The 9183-nt window shown below is 36.4% G+C and overlaps 1 non-coding gene across 1 annotated transcript; it reads right to left on the reverse strand.

Annotated features, from left to right (window-relative positions):
- Positions 1-2145: 2145 nt before the first annotated feature.
- On the reverse strand, positions 2146-2252 carry LOC115934726 (U6 spliceosomal RNA). Its single transcript, XR_004070489.1, has one exon. It is a non-coding gene; the product is annotated as a U6 spliceosomal RNA (small nuclear RNA).
- Between the last annotated feature and the right edge of the window lie 6931 nt (positions 2253-9183).

Consider the following 9183-nt stretch of genomic DNA (forward strand, 5'->3'; position numbering starts at 1 on the left):
CTCTCTTTCTATTTGAATACCCTTTATTTTTTTCTCAGCTGAAAGCCGATTGCCCCAGCCAGAACTTCCAGTACTATGTTGAATAGAAGTATGAGAGGGCATCCTTGTCTTGTGCCAGTTTTCAAGGGGAATACTTCCAGGCTGTGGGTTTGTCATATATGGCTCTTATTGTTTTGAAGTATGTTCCTTTAATACCTAGTTTATTGAGAGTTTTTGTTGTGATACAAAGGGTTGTTGAATTTTATTGAAGACCTTTTCTACATCTCTTAAGATAATCATGTATTTTTTGTCTTTAGTTCTATTTATGCGATGAATTACATTATTGATTTGCATATGTTGAACCAACCTTGCATCCCAGGGATGAAGCCAACTCGATCCTGGTGGACAAGTTTTTCATGTGCTGCTGGATTTGGTTTGCCAGTATTTTATTGAGGAATTTTGCATCGATGTTCATCAGAGATATTGTCCTGAAATTTTCTTTTTTGTTGTTGTTGTCTCTTCCAGGTTTTGGTATCAGGATGATGCTGGTCTCATAAAATGAGTTAGGGAGAAGTCCCTCCTTCTCAATTGTTTGGAATAGTTTCAGAAGAAATGGTACCATCTCCTCTTTGTACCTCTGGTAGAATTCAGCTATAAATCCATCTGGTCCTGGGCTTTTCTTTTTTTAGTTGGTAGGCTATTTCTTACTGCCTCAATTTCAGAACTTGTTATTGGTTTATTCAGGAATTCTACTTCTTCCTGCTTCAGTCTTGGAAGGGTGTATGTGTCCATGAATTTATTAATTTCTTTTAGATTTTCTAGTTTATGTGTATAGAGCTGTTTATAGTAGTCTCTGATGGTTGGTTGTATTTCTGTGGGGTCAAAGGTGATAGCCCTCTTATCATTTCTAATTGTGTCTATTTAGTTCTTCTCTCTTTTCTTCTTTATTAGTCTAGCTAGTATTATCTATTTTATTAAATTTTTTAAAAAAACAGCTGCTGGATGTGTTGATGTTTTGAAGGTTTTTTTTGTGTCTCTGCATTCTCCAGGTCTGCTCTGATCTTGGTTATTTCTTGTCTTCTGCTAGCTTTGAGGTTTGTTTGCTCTTGTTTCTCTAGTTCTTTTAGTTGTGAAGTTTGGTTGTTAACTTCAGATCTTTCTAGCTTTTTGATATGGGCATTTAGTGCTATAGATTTCCCTCTGAACACCGCTTTAGCTACATCCCAGAGATGCTGGTACATTTTCTCTTTGTTCTAATTAGTTTCAAATAACTTCTTGATTTCTGCCTTAATTTCATTATTTACCCAGGTGTCATTCAGGAGTAGGTTGATCAATTTCCTTGTAGTTTTGTGGTTTTGAGTGAATTTCTTAAACTTGAGTTTTAATTGGATTGTGCTGTGGTCTAAGAGACTGTTATGATTTCAGTTCTTTTGCATTTGCTGAGAAGTGTTTTACTTCCAAGTATGTGATCAATTTTTGAGTGAGTGCTGTATGGCAATGAGAAGAATGTATATTCTGTTGATTTGGGTTGGAGAGTTCTGTAGATATCTATCAGGTCCACTTGATCCAGAGCTGAGGTCAGGTCCTCAATATCTTTGTTAATTTTCTGTCTTGGCGATCTGTCTAATATTGACAGTGGGGTGTTAAAGTCTCCCACTATTATTGTGTGGGAGTTTAAATCTCTTTGTAGGTCCCTAAAAATTTGCTTTATAAATCTTGGTGCTTCTGTATTGGGTGCATACATATTTAGGATAGTTAGCTCTTCTTGTTGAATCAAACACTTTACCATTATGTAGTGCCCTCCTTTGTCTTTTTTGATCTTTGTTGGTTTAAAGTCTGTTTTGTCAGAAACTAGGATTGCAACCCCTGCCTTTTTCTGTTTTCCATTTGCTTGGTAAGTTGTCCTCCATCCCTTTATTTTGTGCCTACATGTGTCTTTGACCCATTAGATGGGTCTCTTGAAGAGAGCATACCAATGGGTCTTGGTTCTTTATCCAGCTTGCCATTCTGTGTCTTTTAATTGGAGCATTTAGCCCATTTACATTTAAGGTTAATATTATTACATGTGAATTTGATCCTGTCGTGATGATGTTAGCTGGTTATTTTGCAGACTTGTTTACGTGGTTGCTTCATAGTGTCACTGGTCTTTGTACTTCATTGTGTTTTAAAAATATTGTATGCTTCACAAACTTGCGTGTCATCATTGCACAGGTGCCATGCTAATCTTCTCTGTATCATTCTAATTTTAGTATATGTGCTGTCAAAGTAAGCACTAAAATATCGTAATAATATAAGTGAGATCATATGATACCTACTATACTGTTTTCTTTTTACACTTATAAGCATTTTCCAAATTAGTATTTATACTCATGTCATTTTTAAGACAGTTACTAACTCTTGAATGGTATAGATATAATTTATTTAAGTAATTCCCAGGTATGTATTCCAACTTTCAATTTTTCCAGCAATGGTGCAACATATATAATTTGCTGTTCCAATTCTACAGTTATAGAATTATATGTTGAAATTGGGTTTACAGTAAGATTCTATTTTAGTAGCATAAGGTAAAGTAAAATGATTCTATATTAGTAGCATAAGGTAAAGTATTTTCAAGTCTGGGAAACAATAACGGTAAACTTATATGAGGGAAAAAATCTGTTTTTTTTCTTTTTACTATATTTAACATCAGTAACAACAGTAACTCTCAGACTAAAAAAAACCACATTGTAATTAACTTAAAGAAAATAACGTGTAAAAAAGGAATCAGATGAATGCTTTCCTCACTTTTTAATGGTGCCGATTTTACTTGATGAGTTGTTAACATTTTCAGTAACTGTCAGACAGTGAGTATGAAATGCAGGGTTGAAAGCTCTGGTCAGGATTTGGGGTTTACAGACTCTTGTTCTTTTTCCTCAAACTGCTAAGGCTGAAATTGCTTGTCACCCTTCAGTTTGACAATAAAATGAAGTCAATCTTGATTTCATGTTTCTCTATTGAGTTAATAAGTATACTACATTTAAAAAACAGGATGGAATCCTTCCAATAGTTTAGTTAAGTTTTTCTAAGTGATTGGGAGTACTGCATATTGCTAAATGATCTCTCAACTTAATCCATAATAACTTCAGATGTGTCTGCTCAAACCAAACTCAGATGACTTAAACCCCAGCGCTCTCATTAGAGAAAGCCCTCCAGATTTTACTACACAGCACCGTGGTTTTCCAACTGCAGTCCTATGCAAGGGCTCACAGGCATGGGTGATTCTAGAAGAATCAATTTTCTGACTTCCAAGGTAGTCCTTCCTAAAACAGACCTGCCTGAGAATGAGCTTTCTTTTAGGTACTGCCCCACACAAAATATTTCCCTTAAAGGATAACATAAAACTGTTTGGTATTTTTGCTGGTTAGGTGATTTCCAAATACATATTTAGATAAAACAGAAGGAGGCCTGATACAGTTTTTAACTTATAAGTTGTTAGAAATAATTTCTGATGAGAGTTCACCATATCATAAATAAATAGATCCACAATGGTTTATTTTTCATAACATTAAAAGTATAAAACAAGAAATAATTGAATAGTAATATGCATTAAAGGGAACCATGTAAAATTTCTGTTACAGAAAATTTTCATGTCTTGTGATTGCTTATCTGTAAAATGGAAGAGGAGAATCAGATGTAAGGTTCTGTGTTCTTTGTTCTACAAATTCAGTGCTTATTTTTCCAGTCAATAGAGACACATTGACTATCTCGTCCTTCAAATAGCCAGTTAACTGTTTGAAATATGGAAATATGGCTAATCAAACATAATTTGACAGTTATAATAGAAACTGTCTTTTTTCAAAAACCTTCTGTCAGCTTCTGTATTTGATTCTACTTCTGTTTTCATTTAATCATTAAATTAAAGATATTACCTTGAAATATTATTAAAGATAATTGGTTGAGACACTAACTTGTATTTTACTCCCAGTGTATTTCTTCCTTTTACCAAGAACTTACCGTGTGCTGTTCTTGCTTCAGGGGCGTTGATGTTACAAGCCTTAAAGCAGAAGTTGTCTGAACACAGCCTCCTCCCCCAACATTCTGTTTTTGAAAACAGAAGTCCTTTTAATGGATTAAGCCAGTTTATTTCAGAGTGATATGGGAGAGAGATTCATCTTTGGAAGGTGGTGGAAGGTACAGAGCAGGTGGGCAGAAATACACACAGTTCATGAGAATAAAATATTCCTTATATGTATGGGAGAATGTGTGTATGTATCTGATGATGGGAATTATGTTCCTCTGCAGCAACCTAGGGAGAAGATAGGACTTTAGAAGGGACAGCTGCAAGGTGCAATCATGGAGACTAGATAATTGGCCAAGGCTTTTACCTTCAGCTAAGGTATTACACTACATCCAAACTGTGCCCAAGCTAAGTGTAGAAATAGCAAGAAAAGGCCAGGTGCGGTGGCTCACGCCTGTAATCCCAGCACTTTGGGAGGCCGAGGCAGGCAGATCACTTGAGGTCAAGAGATCGAGACCAGCCTAGTCAACATGGTGAAACCCCGTCTCTACTAAAAATACAAAAATTAGCTGGGCGTGATGACGCGCACCTGAGGCAGGAGAATCGCTTGAACCCGGGAGGCGGGGGTTGCCGTGAGCCGAGATAGCGCCACTACACTCCAGCCTGGCGACAGAGCGAGACTCCATCTCAAAAAAAAAAAAAAAAAAAAGCAAGAAAAGCCCACCTTCTACCTTCTAATGGCTCACATAGGATTACACAATTTATTTTTCAGCCGTGACTGTGATATATTAAAGTGTAGAAAACTTTTCTTTATTTTCAAGGCAGGCTGAAAACTCTTTGGATATTGGTGCAACCTTAGCGAATAAATGCTGCTCTCGCCGCCCTGAGTACAGTGGGCCTCAGCAATAGATTTCAATTGATTTAGAAAAACAAAGTGTTATGACATTTCTTGTAAAAATGTATGATCAAAGAAAACTCACACCTCTACATATCTACTATAATTTTCATTTTTCAGACAGTATAACTGTGATATTCATTGACAGTTTTAGCCAGGTGTTTCTGGTTTTCCTCCTCAGTACAAGGTGGTTTCTACTTCCCCTCCCCTTGAAGTGGGCGTGGCGACGTGATTTACTTAGATCAATCAAACGTGTGTGGTGCGGGCCTCACTTCCAGGTGGAAGCAATAAAAGTAGGTCTGCCCTCCCCCAAGTAGGGTCTTGTCTTTCTCTCTGCCTCAACGATTGGTGATGCTTTGGTTGGCTCGCCTGTTAGCCTCGGTTCTGGAGTGAGGATGACACGGAACAGAGCACCCAGTCTACCCACATGGACAGGAAGTGTGAGCAAAAAGTAAGTCTTGGTTACTTAAGTTGGTGCGATATTAGAATTGTTTCCAGAGAATAACCTTGAAAATCTTACCCAGTACAATCAATAATGAAGCCCAGAGACTCAAACAACTTGTTTAAGTTTACTTCTCGGTTAATACATGTTGATTTCAAATACAACTTTCCCTGCTAAGCAGTTAATATTCTATAAATATTTATTAAGTGCCTGTTAAGGACACACCCTGCTAAGGACCCTGAGGATACTGTGTTGAACGACACAGACAGGGTCCTTGCCTTCAAGAGAGCTACTCACAGACTACTTAACCTTTGTTCAATAATTTGTTTAGGGGTTAGCATTAAGTTTACAATTTCTAGAATCCATTGCCTCAACCCCTCACACACACACACCCACCTTTAAGAAATGGGAATAACATTTGCCCATTTCCAGACTTTTGGGGCCTCCTTTTTTCTTTGTGATTTCTTAGAGTTTAACAACCGGAGTGCCTTGATCACATCTGCAAGTCATTTAAATATCCTAGGATATAATTTATCTGGGCCCTAAGGCTTGAATTAATTTAAAGCTGTAAAGTAGTCCCTTATTATCTCTGCACCTATCTTGTACTTCAATTCCCTCCTAATGATGTTTGTTCTAGATTTGCCAGCTTGAAAATTATTTTCCTTGATGGGGAAAAGAGCAAAACAGAATATGAATAAATCTACGCTCTCTGCTTTGTTGCTTAACATGTTTTTTGTAGTGAATTGTAGACTTTTCCTGAGGTGTGTGGATTGTTTTGAACAAGCATATGTACCTGCAGCGTAGCCAAGAAAGTCTACTTAATAGAGATTAAGACCAGTTAATAATGAGTGAAGCTGAAACTAAAAACTCATATGCAGGTGTTCAAACAAATTATTGAGGTGAGCCGGTTGAGATTAATGTGTGTCCAGGAGAACTCACTGGAGAAGCACCTAGAATGTTTTTGGTACTATGAATACTCTAGCTCAATGCATTTTCTTTTTTTTTTTATCTGAGGCAACCTAAGGTAGCACTTTCGTATTTGAACAAACATAGAATTACAATTTAGTTAACATTTGTAAGGACCTACTCTGTATTTGGTACTGTGTCTGTATAGTTGCTGTTACTCTACAATGGTGATAGTGATCAAAACTGAGTATCCACACTGTGAGTGCTGGTATTCAGTGCTCTCTCTTATGGAAAGATTGTGGGCTTAGTTTGGGTCAGGGAAAGCTTCATTCCTGAGGTGTTTTTTTTTCTTTTTTAATCTCATCAGATTCTTGTGCAAGTTTCCCAGTACTGGATTTTGATTCCATTTAAAGCTCTATTCTGCCTTATTTATGTAAAAGCCCTTGTTTTGTCTTAAGACTTTTCCAGTGTTTCAAGTCTTTGTAAACTTCTTCAGATTCTCCCCATTTTTTGTATTCTTAACATCTTCTCAACCTTGAAGGTCTGATCTCATTACCTTGTAGAGACATGAAAATTTCTTCTTTAGTTTCTGATTACTAAATTTGGTCAGTAGCTCACATTATGTTTATAATATGGGGATTAGTACTTAGAGTCTCTGATTTTAATTCCTCACCATATGCCCTTTAGAACTTCTGAACAAAGGTACAATTCCATCTCTCTCAGAACTTTGGAAATGTTCTTTCAGAAAAATATAGCATTTTGGTTTTCTCTGTCTCTCACTGCTTGGCTTTTATTAACTTGAAGATGACATGGTTACACTGTCTCCCATGGTTTCTGTTCCCTCCACATTCACAGTCCTGTCTTCCTAGATTATAAGAGGTCCACCCAAGAGTAACATTTCTTTGCTTCTTTAACCTTCAGTCAATCATTTTCAGTTTTTAGTGTGTATCACAGTGTGGTCTGCAGACACGTGGAGTGATTGTTTAAAATGTACATTTCTCAGTGCTCTTTCTCAGAACCAGCTATACAATTAGCAGGGCATAATGCAAAATTAAAGCCCCATGTTGAAAGGCATTAAGAATTTTTGATGGTGACATCAAAATCATTAAGAATTTTACATGATGGTGACAGTAAGACATTAAACCCAGCATGGGGCCCTTCTGAGCATGCCCAAGAAGCCAGCTCTATTTTTTCCTCAAAGATTCTGATTGAGGAAGTTTGTTTCAGAGCCAGAAAGTTGCATTTTTAGCAAGCTTACTGTATTTTCTGATGTAGATTGTTCTGTAGGCCTGTTTGAAAACCCTGCTCTGCGTTATGACCATTCCCATGCCCATAGCAAATTCAAACAGTAATATTCGAGGTTACGTGCTTTCAGAAGATAAACATTTTACCAATACATTTTGCCTTGGTGCCTGTTTTCCAATGTATTTTAGAAAATCATTGACATACAGTCTGACAGGGTTGTTTATAATATCATTCCACAGGGATATCCCATCTTGTCTCTTTTGTATTAAATAAATGCTTTTGTTCAGGTGGTTCAATCTTTAGATTTTTAGCTATATACATGCAGATGTAGTGACATAGAGACATGTTTATGATGTACAGTCATGCACCACGTAACGATATTTTGGTCGATGACAGACTACATATTGGGCAATGGTCTCATAAGATTATAATACCGTATTTTTACTATATATTTTTTATGTTTAGATACACAAATACTTACCATTGTGTTATAGTTGCCCAAAGTATTCAGTACTGTAACATATACAGGTTTTTCGCCTAGAAGAAATAGGCTGTATCATACAGCCTAGGTGTGTAGTAGGCTGTAGCATCTAGATTTGTGTAAATAACTCTGTGATAGTTACGCAATGATAAAATCGTCTAACAATACATTTCTTAGAAGGTATCCCAGTTATTAAGTGATCTGTAGCTGTATAGTTAAAAAAATACTTGATTACTTAACATGTACTTCTAGATTATTTGGGGGGAAAAATGTCAGGCAATATATAACAGGAAAAATTATTTTGTAAAACAAATATGAAAATGCTAAAAAGTGGCCTCTACCGGATATAGAACTCCCAGAATATATACCTATATATGTATGTATTTTTGCTCTGCATGAGTATAAAATACTCATATTTGTATATAAAAATACATATATGTCTAGTATTATAAAAAATAAAAATTTTAAATATATGGTCCCAATACATGCATATGCCTTGGCCCAGCAGACAACACATATTAAGATGATCGTCTATGAAATCACGTTTGTCAGTTGATGTTAATGGCGTAAATCCTCTTAATTTCTACATATTGTGTGTTGGTGCATAAACATTTAATTTGACACACTTTTTCATTAACTTCTTCAGAGCTTCTGGGTGCCTTCTCTAGTATGTTCTGTGTTACTCAATCTTTTCTCAGGTTTAATTTTATCTATGCATTTTCAAAACTTCCACTGAAATTTCTGTTCAATTCCACAGCCATATATGTATTCACTGAGCACAGGTCATATTGCATGCTAGACAAAGAGACTATAAAGATAAAAACTACTAGGACACAAGCTCTTCCTTTAAAGAGTTCAAATGAAGTTTAAATTCACAAATGGACATTTATAGTGATAATACATAATAACCTAACATATGTATATATGTTTTCTTCCATGGCTTTGGGTTCATAACTCCCATACCTCTTGTTACAGTAAACAGAATCTTCCTCTGTGGTCTTTTCCTGCTCTCCTTTTACCTGCCCATGGCAGGACTCAAAGCTGGTTGTGGGTTACAAGAACCTCATTCTAGAAAGGGTCCTGACTTGTGCCCCGGAGGAAGGACTATTGCACAGAAAGGCCTAAAAGAATCTGAACAGACAGGGCTTATTGTGTTAAGATCATACCCTTTTGTCCAATCACATTTCAACATGGGTGTCCATGCTTCAATCATGCCTGTCCAGTGAAGTCTCCCTAAA

Source organism: Gorilla gorilla, chromosome 4 (assembly GCF_029281585.2).
Source record: "Gorilla gorilla gorilla isolate KB3781 chromosome 4, NHGRI_mGorGor1-v2.1_pri, whole genome shotgun sequence".
NCBI classification, from domain to species: domain Eukaryota; kingdom Metazoa; phylum Chordata; class Mammalia; order Primates; family Hominidae; genus Gorilla; species Gorilla gorilla.